General features: G+C 39.2%; 1 non-coding gene across 1 annotated transcript; it reads left to right on the forward strand.

Moving 5' to 3' along the window:
• Positions 1–1,255: 1,255 nt before the first annotated feature.
• On the forward strand, positions 1,256–1,363 carry LOC130958838 (small nucleolar RNA R71). The gene has a single exon (XR_009077941.1). It is a non-coding gene; the product is annotated as a small nucleolar RNA R71 (small nucleolar RNA).
• Positions 1,364–13,146: the final 11,783 nt, after the last annotated feature.

A 13,146-nucleotide genomic window follows, 5' to 3' on the forward strand; every position in this document is an offset into this window, starting at 1 on the left:
AGATTCTTGCAGCTTGTACCTCAAAGATCCCTAGCTTCTCCATTACAGAGAGAGGCATGAGGTTTACACTTGACCCTAAGTCACACAGAGCCTTCTTGAAGGTCATGGTGCCTATGGTACAAGGTATTGAAAACTTCCCAGGATCTTGTCTCTTTTGAGGTAATTTCTGCCTAGACAAGTCATCCAATTCTTTGGTGAGCAAAGGAGGTTTGTTCTCCCAAGTCTCATTTCCAAATAACTTGTCATTTAGCTTCATGATTGCTCCAAGGTATTTAGCAACTTGCTCTTTAGTGACATACTCATCCTCTTCAGAGGAGGAATACTCATCAGAGCTCATGAAAGGCAGAAGCAAGTCCAATGGAATCTCTATGGTCTCATTTTGAGCCTCAGATTCCCATGGTTCCTTATTGAGGAACTCAGTGGAGGTCAGTGCACGCCCATTGAGGTCTTCCTTAGTGGCGTTTACTGCCTCTCCTTCCTCTCTAAATTCGGCCATGTTGATAGCCTTGCACTCTCCTTTTGGATTTTCTTCTGTATTGCTTGGAAGAGTACTAGGAGAGAGTTCAGTAATTTTCTTGCTCAGCTGTCCCACTTGTGCCTCCAAATTCCTAATGGAGGATCTTGTTTCAGTCATGAAACTTTGAGTGGTTTTGATGAGATCAGAGACCATGGTTGCTAAGTCAGAGGTGTTCTACTTAGAACTCTCTGTCAGTTGCTGAGAAGATGATGGAAAAGGCTTGCCATTGCTAAACCTGTTTCTTCCACCATTATTGTTGTTGAAACCTTGTTGAGGTCTCTGTTGATCCTTCCATGAGAAATTTGGATGATTTCTCCATGAAGAATTATAGGTGTTTCCATAGGGTTCTCCCATGTAATTCACCTCTTCCATTGAAGGGTTCTCAGGATCATAAGCTTCTTCTTCAGATGAAGCATCCTTAGTACTGCTTGGTGCATTTTGCATTCCAGACAGACTTTGAGAAATCAAATTGACTTGTTGAGTCAATATCTTGTTCTGAGCCAGAATGGCATTCAGAGTATCAATCTCAAGAACTCCTTTCTTCTGATTAGTCCCATTGTTCACAGGATTCCTTTCAGAAGTGTACATGAATTGGTTATTTGCAACCATTTCAATTAGTTCTTGAGCTTCGGTAGGCATCTTCTTCAGATGAAGAGATCCTCCAGCAGAGCTATCCAAAGACATCTTGGATAGTTCAGAGAGACCATCATAGAAAATACCTATGATGCTCCATTCAGAAAGCATGTCAAAAGGGCATTTTCTGATCAATTGTTTGTATCTTTCCCAAGCTTCATAGAGGGATTCTCCATCCTTCTGTCTGAAGGTTTGGACTTCCACTCTAAGCTTACTCAATTTTTGAGGTGGAAAGAACTTTGCCAAGAAGGCATTGACTAGCTTTTCCCATGAGTCCAGGCTTTCTTTAGGTTGTGAGTCCAACCATGTCCTAGCTCTGTCTCTTACAGCAAAAGGAAATAGCATAAGTCTGTAGACCTCAGGGTCAACCCCATTAGTCTTGACAGTGTCACAGATTTGCAAGAATTCAGCTAAGAACTGATGAGGATCTTCCAATGGAAGTCCATGGAACTTGCAATTCTGTTGCATTAGAGAAACTAATTGAGGCTTAAGCTCAAAGTTGTTTGCTCCAATGGCAGGGATAGAGATGCTTCTCCCATAGAAGTCGGGAGTAGGTGCAGTAAAGTCACCTAGCACCTTCCTTGCATTGTTGTTGTTTTCGGCTGCCATGGGTTCTTCTTCTTTGAAGATTTCTGTTAGGTCTTCTACAGAGAGTTGTGCCTTAGCTTCTCTTAGCTTTCGCTTCAAGGTCCTTTCAGGTTCAGGGTCAGCTTCAACAAGAATGCCTTTATCTTTGTTCCTGCTCATATGAAAGAGAAGAGAACAAGAAAATGTGGAATCCTCTATGTCACAGTATAGAGATTCCTTGAGGTGTCAGAGGAAAAGAAAATTAGAAGGAAGAGGTAGAAGAATTCAAACTTAATCAGATAGAGTTCGAATTGTGCATTGAGAAAGAGTGGTACTCCATAAATAGAAGGATGTGAGAAGAGAGGAAGAGATTTTTCGAAAATTAAGTTAAAAAGATTTTAAAAACATTTTGAAACATTGATTGATAATTTTCGAAAACTGAAAGTGGGAAAGAAATCAAGTGATTTTTGAAAAAGATTTTGAAAAAAATATGATTGAAAACTATTTTGAAAAAGATGTGATTAAAAAGATTTGATTGAAAAGTTATGGTTTTAAAAAGATATGATTGAAAAGATATGATTTGAAAACAATTTTAAAAAGATTTGATTTTAAAAATTAATGACTTGCCTAACAAGAAAAGATATGATTCAAACATTAAACCTTTCTCAACAGAAAAGGCAACATACTTGAGATGTTCAATCAAATCATTAATTGTCAGCAAGTATCTTTGAAAAAGGAAAGAAATTGATTTTGAAAAAGATTTGATTGAAGAGATTTGATTTGAAAAAGATTTGAATTGAAAAACTTGAAAAAAAATGATTTGAAAACAAAATCTTCCCTTTTGTGCCATCCTGGCGTTAAACGCCCAGAATGGTGCACATTCTGGCGTTTAACGCCCAATGCTCTACCTTTTTGGGTGTTAAACGCCCAACCAGGCACCCTGGCTGGCGTTTAAACACCAGTCTGTCCTTCTTCACTGGGCGTTTTGAACGCCTAGTTTTTTTCTGTGTAATTCCTCTGCTGCATGTTCTGAATCTTCAGTTCCCTGTACTATTGACTTGAAAATAGAACCAAGATCAAATAAACAATGCATGCAAGACACCAATCTTAAAATTAGATACTAGACTCAAACAAGAAACATAAAATATTTTTGGTTTTTATGATTTTGAAAATTTTTTTTTTTTTTGAATTTTTCGAAAGTTATATGGAAATAGAAAATAAAGGTTTCAGAATTCTTAATTTGAATTCCAGGAATCATTGCAATGCTAGTCTAAGACTCCGGTCCAGGAATTAGACATGGCTTTACAGCCAGCCAAGCTTTCAAAGAAAGCTTCGGTCCAAAATACTAGACATGGCCAATGGCCAGCCAAGCCTTAGCAGATCATTGCTCCAATAGCAAGATTGATAGAAATCAACAAGCTCTTGTGATGATAAGTTGAAACCTCGGTCCAATAAGATTAGACATGGCTTCTCAGCCAGCCAGACTTCAACAGATCATCATGAAACTCTAGAACTCATTCTTAAGAACTCTGAAAAAAAATACCTAATCTAAGCAACAAGATGAACCGTCAGTTGTCCATACTCGAAACAATCCCCGGCAACGGCGCCAAAAACTTGGTGGGCGAAATTGTGATCACTACAACTCCGCACAACTAACCAGCAAGTGCAATGGGTCGTCCAAGTAATAAACCTTACGCGAGTAAGGGTCGATCCCACGGAGATTGTTGGTATGAAGCAAGCTATGGTCACCTTGTAAATCTTAGTCAGGCAGACTCAAATGGGTATAGATGATGAATGAAACATAAGGATAAAGATAGAGATACTTATGTATATCATTGGTGAGAGCTTCAGATAAGCGTATGAAGATGCTTGGTCCCTTCCGTCTCTCTGCTTTCCTACTGTCTTCATCCAATCCTTCTTACTCCTTTCCATGGCAAGCTTATGCAAGGGTTTCACCGTTGTCAGTGGCTACCTCCCATCCTCTCAGTGGAAATGTTCAACGCACCCTGTCACGGCACGGCTATCCATCTGTCGATTCTCGATCAGGCCGGAATAGAATCCAGTGATTCTTTTGCGTCTGTCACTAACGCCCCGCCCTCAGGAGTTTGAAGCACGTCACAGTCATTCAATCATTGAATCCTACTCAGAATACCACAGACAAGGTTAGACCTTCCGGATTCTCTTGAATGCCGCCATCAGTTCTTGCCTATACCACGAAGACTCTGATCTCACGGAATGGCTGGCTCGTTTGTCAGGCGAGCACTCGGTTGTCAGGCGATCAACCATGCATCGTGTATCAGGAATCCAAGAGATATTCACCCAATCTAAGGTAGAACGGAGGTGGTTGTCAGTCACACGTTCATAGGTGAGAATGATGATGAGTGTCACGGATCATCACATTCATCAAGTTAAAGAACAAGTGATATCTTGGAACAAGAACAAGCGGAATTGAATAGAAGAACAATAGTAATTGCATTAATACTCGAGGTACAGCAGAGCTTCACACCTTAATCTATGGTGTGTAGAAGCTCCACCGTTGAAAATATATAAGAACAAGGTCTAGGCATGTCCGTGAGGCCAGCCTCCCAAAGAGGGTTCAATCATAAAAACATGATCAAAAGGTTCTAAGATTGAAAGATGAAAATACAATAGTAAAAGGTCCTACTTATAGGGAACTAGTAGCCTAAGGATTACAAAGATGAGTAAATGACATAAAAATCCACTTCCGGGCCCACTTGGTGTGTGCTTGGGCTGAGAAATGAAGCATTTTTCGTGTAGAGACTCTTCTTGGAGTTAAACGCCAGCTTTGGTGCCAGTTTGGGCGTTTAACTCCCATTCTTGTGCCAGTTCCAGCGTTTAACGCTGGGAATTCTGAGGGTGACTTTGAACGCCGGTTTGGGCCATCAAATCTTGGGCAAAGAATGGACTATCATATATTGCTGGAAAGCCCAGGATGTCTACTTTCCAACGCCATTGAGAGCGCGCCAATTTGGCTTCTGTAGCTCCAGAAAATCCACTTCGAGTGCAGGGAGGTCAGAATCCAACAGCATCTGCAGTCCTTTTCAGTCTCTGAATCAGATTTTTGCTCAGGTCCCTCAATTTCAGCCAGAAAATACCTGAAATCACAGAAAAACACACAAACTCATAGTAAAGTCCAGAAAAGTGAATTTTAGCTAAAAACTAATAAAAATATACTAAAAACTAACTAGATCATACTAAAAACATACTAAAAACAATGCCAAAAAGCGTACAAATTATCCGCTCATCAGAAAGGAAGTGAGATAGTGGTACTAACTAATGAATGCAGTGCAATTATCCAAAAAAATCTCCCAAATAAGTTGCAGGATCTGAGGAGCTTTCTAATTCCTTGTACCATTGGAGATACCACTATTTAGAGAGCTTTATGTGATATTGGAGCTAGCATCAACCTCATGCCTCTTTCATTAATGAAAAAGCTCCAAATCAAAGAGGTAAAACCTACTCGTATTTCTCTTCAACTTGCTAACCGTTCTATTAAGTATCCTTTTGAGGTTGTTGAGAATTTGCTTGTAAAAGTAAGGCCTTCTCATCTTTCCTGCTGATTTTGTGATATTGGATATGGAAGAGGATAAAGATGCTTCTACTATTCTTAGAAGACCCTTCTTAGTCACAGGAAGAGCCCTTATTGATGTTCAAAAGGGTGAATTAACTTTGAGGGTCAATGAAGAGGAAATTGTCCTCAATGTGCTAGAGGCCTTGCAACACCCTGATGACTCTGAAGGGTGTACGAGAGTTAATATGATTGAACATCTTATTAAAAAGGCATTTGAAACTGAGAAGCTTAAGGATATTATGGAATCACCTTCCAAGGATGCTTTGCTTGAGGCTAATGATCCACCATCTCAGGAGGAGAAATCCTACACGACTAGCACTAAGGAAGGGGCACCGAAGCTTTATTTTAATTTCTATTCCGCCGTATCAAATCCATTTAATTCAAATATTTTTAACAAATTCTTTTCTAGTCTTATCTTTTCAAATCAAATCCTTTTCATATCTTCTCATTTCAAATCTTTTTAAGAAAATATTTTATTCCACCAAATCTTTTTCAAATCTTCTTCAAATCTTTTCCAAATCTTTTTCAAATCTCTCATACTTTTAAAAGATTTTCAATCATATCTTCCTTATCTCTAATCGTATCTTTTAAATTCAAAACTTTATTGTCTTATCCAATTTACTTTTAAAAATTAAATTTGAAGACCCCACCCCCCATCCTTTAAACACACATTCGAATTTCTCTCTCCCCCACACGTCCTCATCTGCCTAACATACACGACCCTCTCCTCTTTCTTTTTTTTTTTTGCTCGGGATGAGCAAATCTTTTAAGTTTGGTGTGGAAACGCTTCACTCTTTCACGTATTTACCTTCCATGGCTCCAAAGAGTGGAAGATCCACCTTAAGGAACAAGAAAGAAAGTGCTCCACCAACAGTTGCCTATAAACCTTACAGATTCTATTCCAAGCTTCATGAAGAACACTACTATAATGTAGTATGTCAGAAGACAATAATTTTGAAAGTCAAGTTTGAATTAAAAGATGATGAATACCCAACAATTCAAGAACAAATTCGGATGAGGGGTTGGAAAATTCTGGCCAACCCTACAACCAATATTGGAATAGTAAGAGTCCGAGAGTTTTATGCAAATCTGTAGATGACGGACAAACAAAAGAAATAAGGGCCGGGATTCAACCTATGGCACACCATGGTCCGAGGAAAGACTCTGTATTTCAATATGGATAAAGGGAGGGAGATTTTAAATTACCCCCCACAAAAGGATGACCCTGACTCTTTTAATAGGAGAGTACAAGCTAATTCGAGGCTAGATTAAGTCCTTAAGGACATATGTCTGCCCGGAACTCAGTGGATAAACGACAACAAAGGTCAACCAAACCAACTGAGGAGAATGGATCTCAAGCCGGTTGCTAGAGAATGGCTGGACTTTATTGGGCATTTTGTACTCTCCACTAGCAACCGTTATGAAGTTACTGTGAGGCGAGCTGTGATGATCTATTGCATCATGATGGACAATGAAGTGAAAGTTCACCAACTAATCCCCCGTGAGATGTATGAATTCGCAAATAAGACCTCAACTCAAGCTAAGCTGGCTTTTCCATTCCTCATCTCTCGCTTGTGTGGTGAGGCAAGAGTCTTGATTGACAGAGACACATGCATAATAGTGGACAACCCAATCACCAAAGAGAGCATAGAGCACACCAGGGGACCAGCACCCGACAAGATTAAGCAATCAGTCGACCCTTCTAAGAGGAAGATGCCTGAGCATGATCAAGAACAGAGTGTCCCTATGATGGAATATTGGACTCAACTGGCAGCATCTATTGAGTAGTTGAAATCCACCGTGAACTAACTAAAAGAGGAGCAAAAGGACCAGTCTCACATACTTCATAAGCTGGCTGAAGAGCAAGAGAAGTAAGGGCGAGAATCAAAAGAGCTGAAGCACCAGAAAACATCTTTTAGAGAGAGCAGTGACCACCATGATTAAGGTGGTTGAGTTTTCATCCCCTATCAAGTTCCTATTTCAACACTTTATTTCCAGTTTTTCAATTCTAAGATTGCATGATCACTAGTAGGATTTCCCATTTTCTAGTAGTTAATTTTTAATTTTGTCAGTTAAATTTGAGATGTTCCACTTATCATTCCATTGAACTTGAATAAAATCTCATTTTTTTTAAGAAGCAGCAAAATACAAGAAGTCTTAAGTTGATCATAAGTTGTTCCTTTTATTTCAAAAAGTGGTGGCCTTGCATTTATTTTCTGAATGTATGAATTAACTGTGCATATTTGATATTGAGGTTAAGTATATTGGCTCTCAAAGAACAGTGAATTTAGAGAAGTATTATTGATTCTCTGAAAAATAAAAAATATTGATTCTTGAAGCAAGAAAAAGTAGCTAATATATATATATATATATAATAAAAGAAAAAGAAAAATAAAACGCTCAAAAGAAAAAGATAAGAGCAAGGATCCAAGGCTTTGAGCATCAATGGTTAGGAAGGTCAAAATTGGCCTATAAAGCTCAAATAAGTTGCTATCCCTAACTAAATGCTTGTGGTGTGAAGGTGTCAAGTAAAAAGCTTGAGACTGAGCAGTTAAAGTTGTGATCTCAAAGCTAAAGAGTATGCTTAAGAATTTCGGGCACCACTATTTGGAAATTTAAGCAAAGCTAAATTCGAATCCAAAGGGTTCCCCCAGTTAAGTGCCTGTGGCGTTTATATATCTGGTGGTAATACTTGAAAACAAAACGCTTAGAGTCACGGCTAGGCTAAAAAAGGTACAAAGCACAAAAAGAAGCTGTGTTCAAGAATCAAGAAAAGCTAAAAGAAGAGAATCAATAATATCATCTGGATTCTAGTTCGAATGGATGTCAATATTTCTGAGCTTCAAAGGAAAGTGATATGCCAAAACTGTTCAGAAGTAAAGAGCTAATAGTCCCATTCAATATTTGGAACTGAGCTTCATTGACAACTCTGAGACCTATTGTATTTTTCTCTTCCGTTTGTCCTATATTGTTTGTAGTTGCTTGAGGACAAGGAACAGTTTAAATTTGGTGTTATAATGACGGAGCATCTTATACCATTTTTCATATCATTTCTAGTATGTTTTTAGTTATATTTTATTAAGTTTTAGTGCAAAATTCACCTTTTGTATACTATTTTGAGTTTTTGTATTTTTATTATGATTTTAGGTAATTTTTGGGTGAAATTGGCAAGTTTTGGTAAAGTCTGATTCAGAGACAAAGAAAGGACAGCAGATACTGTCAAATCCTGACCTCTGTGCATTCCAACGAGCATATCTTGAGCTACAAAGGTCCAATTGACGTTCTCACAACGACATTAGAAAGCTAACTTCCAGAGTTATTCAGCAATATATAATAATTTATATTTTTTATTGGAAATGACTGCCTAAAATGGGCCTTGAATGCCCAACTTACATCCTTTCTGGCGTTCAACGCTCAAGAAGGACCAAGGCCAGCGTTGAACGCCCAAAACTGGTGTTCAACACCACCAAGGGAGCTTAAGGCAGCGTAGATTCCCCGTAGTGGGCATTTCCTACTCATCCAAGTTGGACGCCAAGCTCATCCCAAACACTCACCAAGTGGATCCAGAAGTGGATTTTCGCACCTTTTTGCTTGATTTATCTCATTTTTTTAATTTTTAATTATTAGATTAGTATATATAGGAGAAGATCATCCATGTTTAAGATCTTAAGCTTCTCCAAACTTATCACGCATTATTTCTGTAAAGTATGAGCAACTAAACCTCTTGAGTTAAGGACAGGAGCTCTGCTCATTCCTATGTATTAATATCATTACTTTTCTACTTTAATATATGTTTAATTCCATTCTATGATGTATTGTCATTTTTCATCTTTATGAATTTTGGTAGAATGAGAGTATGACCCCTTATTCTATATGAGCTCTTGCGAAGCCTTAGCCAGATAGTATTGAGCTACAGTTTGAGAATACATCACAGGTTCCAACAAGTTATCTGGGCTAATTGTGATACGTGACATAAAATCTTGTTAGTCATGGGTAATTGAGGTCTCTGTGGCATTTAGACTAGAATACAGAGCATCATTCTCCGATCTGAAAGATCTGACCTTGTCTGTGGCGTTTTGAGTAGGATCACCAGAGATTGAATTACGTGAGCTTCACCCTCGTTCAGATTGGATGACCAATAGCACCGGCATTTGATATGGATCAGAGGAGATTAATGACCACTAGCCCTGGCTTTAATCACTTACAGCCTTGCCATTAAATGAATCACTCATTGTTAAAGTAGTCAGTAAGAAGTATTAATCCAGAAGAACAAGCATCTCCCTTAACTGACTTTCCATCATTGTTTCTACACCAATTCCATATTGCTTTCTTTATTGTTTTGTTTATGAGCCTACAACAACAACAATTATCTTTCTATTCGCCTAACTAAGATCTACAAGATAACCACAGCTTGCTCAATCCAACAATCCTCGTGCGATTGACCCTCACTCACCTGAGGTATTACTTAGACGATCCGGTGCACTTGCCGGTTTAGTTGTGCAAGTTCTAATCTCGCGCACCAAGATTTAGAAGAGGCATGGGAATTCTTGTGCAACTCTGTGACTAATGTAGGTACTCTGATGTTCAAAGAGTTCTATGCAAATGCCTAGGTGACCTACAAACATGTTAAGGATGTGAACGCTGAGTTTAAGACCTAGCGTACAATGGTCCGAGGAAGGATCCGAGAGTTCAGTATGAAGAGTGTGAGAGAGATACTTCAGCTGCCACCATCCAGAGATGACCCTCACTCTTACTACCACAGGCTCAATCGTGATCAGAGGATGGACCAGATCCTCTCTGATATATGCCTCCCTGGACCATAGTAGAGGAGGGATGCTAGAGATCAGCCATACCAGCTGGGAAGGCATGATCTAAAGCCGGTTGCTAGGGGGTTGTTGGAGTTCATTCAGCGCTCTATCATCCCTATGAGTAACCAGTCTGAGGTTACTATTAACTGAGTTGTGATGATTCACTGCATCATTCTCGGTAATGAGGTGGAGGTGCATCGTGTGATCCCTCTGGAGTTGTACAACATCGCTGCGAAGGCCTCCACTTCTGCTAGATTAGCCTTCCCTCATCTCATCTTCTGCCTGTGTGAGGCTGCTTACGTCCGTGGTGGATGAAATTGTGATCCATGTTCTAACTATTTTGAGATGAAAGCTTCTTATGGCACTGGTTAAATTCACAACTCCGTTCAACTAACCAGCAAGTGTACTGGGTCGTCCAAGTAATAAACCTTACGTGAGTAAGGGTCGATCCCACAGAGATTGTTGGTATGAAGCAAGCTATGGTCACCTTGTAAATCTCAGTCAGGCAGATTAAATTTGTTTATGGTTTCGAAAATAGAAATAATAAAATAGAAATAATAAAAGGGATAGAATACTTATGCAGATTCATTGGTGGGAATTTCAGATAAGCAAATGGAGATATTGTATGGCTCAAGAACGCCTGCTCTCCTACTGCTTCAACTCAATCCTTCTTACTCCTTTCCATGGCAAGCTGTGTATAGGGGTTCACCGTTCGACGATGGCTACTTTCAATCCTTTCGGGAAAATGGTCCTCTGCGGCTGTCACTCGCATGGCTAATCGTCTGGAGGCATCACCTGGCCGAAGGCTACATCCCATCCTCGCAGTGAAAACTACGCTCACGCGCTCTGTCACAGCACGGCTAATCACTGGTTGGTTCCCGCGCCTACTGGAATAGAATCCCTTGATTCTTTTGCGTTTGTCATCACGCCCAGCACTTGCGAGTCTGAAGCATGTCACAGTCATTCATTACCGGAATCCTACTCGGAATACCACAGACAAGGTTAGACTTTCCGGATTCCCAGGATCCTACTCGGAATACCACAGACAAGGTGAGACTTTCCGGATCCTCATAAATGCCGCCATCTATCTAGCTTATACCACGAAGATTCTGTTGGGGAATCTAAGAGATACACATTCAAGCTCGGTTGCATGTAGAACGGAAGTGGTTGTCAATCACACGCGTTCATAAGTGAGAATGATAATGAGGGTTATCTAATCATCACATTCATCATGTTCTTGGGTGCGAATGAATATCTTGGAATAAGAATAAGAGAGATTTGAATAAAAGAAAATAGAATTGCATTAATACTTGAGGTACAGCAGAGCTCCACACCCTTAATCTATGGTGTGCAGAAACTCCACCGTTAAAAATACATAAGCAAAAGGTTCAGGCATGGCCGAATGGCCAGCCCCCATGGTCTAAGAACTATGCGTTCAAAGATCTGATCCTAAGATCTAAAGTGATCAAAAGATGTCAAATACATTAGTTAAATGTTCTATTTATAATAAACTAGCTCCTAGGGTTTACATGAGTAAGTAATTGATGCATAAATCCACTTCCGGGGCCCACTTGGTGTATGCTTGGGCTGAGCTTGATCAATCCACGAGCTGAGGCTTCTCTTGGAGTTGAACTCCGAGTTATGACGTGTTTTGGGCGTTCAACGCCAAGTTACGTCGTCAAATTCCGAATAAAGTATGGACTATTATATATTTCTGGAAAGCCCTGGATGTCTACTTTCCAACGCCGTTGAGAGCGCGCCATTTGGAGTTCTGTAGCTCCAGAAAATCCATTTCGAGTGCAGGGAGGTCAGAATCCAACAGCATCAGCAGTCCTTTTGTCAGCCTTTTTCAGAGTTTTGCTCAAGTCCCTCAATTTCAGCCAGAATTTACCTGAAATCACAGAAAAACACACAAACTCATAGTAAAGTCCAGAAATGTGAATTTAACATAAAAACTAATGAAAACATCCCTAAAAGTAGCTTGATCTTACTAAAAACTACCTAAAAACAATGCCAAAAAGCGTATAAATTATCCGCTCATCACAACACCAAACTTAAATTGTTGCTTGTCCCCAAGCAACTGAAAATCAAACAGGATAAAAAGAAGAGAATATACTATAAATTCAGAAATTTCAATGAATATTAATTATAATTAAATGAGCGGGACTTGTAGCTTTTTGCCTCTGAACAGTTTTGGCATCTCACTTTTTCCTTTGAAGTTCAGAATGATTGGCTTCTCTAGGAACTTAGAATTTCAGATAGTGTTATTGACTTTCCTAGTTAAGCATGTTGATTCTTGAACACAGCTACTTATGAGTCTTGGCCGTGGCCCTAAGCATTTTGTTTTCCAGTATTACCACCGGATACATAAATGCCACAGACACATAACTGGGTGAACCTTTTCAGATTGTGACTTAGCTTTGCTAAAGTCCCCAGTTAGTGGTGTCCAGAGCTCTTAAGCACACTCTTTTGCCTTGGATCACGACTTTAACCACTTAGTCTCAAGCTTTTTGCTTGGACCTTCATGACACAAGCACATGGTTAGGGACAGCTTGATTTAGCCGCTTAGGCCTGGATTTTATTTCCTTGGGCCCTCCTATCCATTGATGCTCAAAGCCTTGGATCCTTTTTACCCTTGCCTTTTGGTTTTAAGGGCTATTGGCTTTTTCTACTGCTCCTTCTTTTTCTATATACTCTTTTTTTTTTTTCGAATACTTCTTCTTTTTCACTGCTTTTTCTTGCTTCAAGAATCAATTTCATGATTTTTCAGATCCTCAATAACATTTCTCTTTGTTCATCATTCTTTCAAGAGCCAACAATTTTAACACTCATGAACAACAAGATCAAAATTATGCACTGTTCAATCATTCATTCAGAAAACAAAAAGTATTGTCACCACATTAATATAATTAAATTAAATTCAAGGATAAATTCGAAATTCATGTACTTCTTGTTCTTTTGAATTAAAACATTTTTCTTTTATGAGAGGTGAAGGAGTAATGGATTTTATTCATAGCTTTAAGGCATGG

Source organism: Arachis stenosperma, chromosome 10 (genome assembly GCF_014773155.1).
Source record: "Arachis stenosperma cultivar V10309 chromosome 10, arast.V10309.gnm1.PFL2, whole genome shotgun sequence".
NCBI lineage: Eukaryota > Viridiplantae > Streptophyta > Magnoliopsida > Fabales > Fabaceae > Arachis > Arachis stenosperma.